This window comes from Humulus lupulus, chromosome X (genome assembly GCF_963169125.1).
Source record: "Humulus lupulus chromosome X, drHumLupu1.1, whole genome shotgun sequence".
Lineage (NCBI taxonomy): Eukaryota > Viridiplantae > Streptophyta > Magnoliopsida > Rosales > Cannabaceae > Humulus > Humulus lupulus.
The window spans coordinates 214,105,719-214,107,703 of NC_084802.1; positions in this window are offsets into that span (position 1 = coordinate 214,105,719).

Here is a 1,985-nt window from a genome sequence, read left to right on the forward strand (position 1 = left end):
GGCCCGCTCCTCGCGGGAAATAGCGGAAAAGCCAGGGAACGATATGCTCGGACTCTGCGCCATGACCAGGACATCGAGATGATGACTGTGGAGGACCGTGCACCAAAAAAGGCTCGGGCAGAGGAAGGTGAAATAACCTTCTCTGACAGCGATGCCCAACATGTCCGTTTCCCGCATTTCGATCCGCTGGTCGTGGACATCCAAATGGCCAACATGATGGTAAAGAGAGTGCTGGTCGATACAGGAAGTTCAGTGAATATCCTGTATAAATCTACACTGGAACGCATGAAATTGTCCGTTAAGGACTTGGAACCCTGCAACCAAACGATATACGGCTTCTCTGGAGAAGGACTCGCCCCCGCCGGATTGATCAAACTACCAGTGATGACAGGGACAGCGCCTTCAACAAGGACATTACTCACCACTTTTGTGGTGGTCGATTGTCCTTCGGCGTACAATGTCGTCATTGGAAGGCCTATACTGGTTGATCTACGAGCCGTCATCTCTATGTGGCACTTGGCCATGAAATTCCCAACAGACGCGGGGGTAGGACGCATGTTGGGGAACCAGAGGGAAGCCAGGGAGTGCTACAACGCCTTAATCACAAAGGCGAAGAGCGGAACGCGGAAGAGCACTACCTCGGATAGGTTGCAGATGTCAGTATATACACAAGCCCAATCTGGTGATGGAGTCACCAAATAGGGTGTTGCCCAAAGTGAGGATAGAGATCTAGATCCTCGCTTTGGGGATTTTGAAGAAAACGTTGGACCCGTTGAGGACCTGGAGGAGGTCCAACTCGACGAAAAAGACCCGACCAGAGTCGTAAAGGTTGGAAAAAACTTAGAGCCCACCACGAAGCACGCACTGGTGGAATTTTTGCGGAAGAACCAGGAGGATTTTGCCTGGTCGCACAAAGACATGGCTGGGATAGATCCTGCAGTTATCAGCCATGTCCTGAATATAGACAAGACTTTTCCACCCATGCAACAAAAGAGAAGGCTGCTCGATAAGGATAGATCGCGAGCCTTAAAAGAAGAAGTTGAAAGATTAAAGGAGAATGGGTTCATCAGGGTGGCATTTTATCCATCGTGGGTCTCCAATCCAGTGCTGGTTCCCAAGCCTAACGGAAAATGGCGAACCTGCGTGGATTTTACAGACCTCAATAAAGCCTGCCCAAAAGACTGCTTCCCACTCCCAAGAATCGACCAGTTGGTCGATGCAACTGCAGGGCACGAGATCCTCTCGTTCATGGATGCATATTCGGGCTACAACCAGATTAGCATGCATCCCCCCAACGAGGATCACACCAGCTTTTGGATCGATACGGGCTTATACTGTTACAAAGTAATGCCCTTCGGACTGAAAAATGCAGGTGCGACTTACCAACGGCTAGTCAACCACATGTTTAAGGAGCTGATCGGAGTAAACATGGAGGTATACGTGGACGACATGCTGGTAAAGTCTAAAAAGACAGGAGGACATGTGAGGGATTTACAAGAGTGCTTTGATGTATTGAACAAATACCAAATGAAGTTAAATCCCCTCAAATGTTCCTTCGGAGTTGGATCAGGGAAGTTTTTGGGGTTCATTGTAAATTCAAGAGGAATCGAGGCCAACCCCGACAAGATAAAAGCCCTGATCGACATGAAATCGCCAGAAAGGATCAAAGATGTACAAAGTTTAACTGGGAGAATTGCAGCCCTAAGCAGATTTATTTCGAAATCAACAGACAAGTGCGTCCCATTTTTCAATCTACTTAGAGGAAATAAGAAGTTTGAATGGACAGGAGACTGCGAGCAAGCATTCCAGGCCTTGAAAGCCCATATGGCACAACCTCCCATCTTATCAAAGCCAATCGAAGGAGAAACTTTGTTTATTTACCTGGCGATTACTGAAGTTGCTGCTAGCGCGGTACTAGTGCGAGAGGGAGAAGGCGTACAAAAAGCAGTCTACTATGTCAGCAAGAGACTGATCGGGGCAGAGTT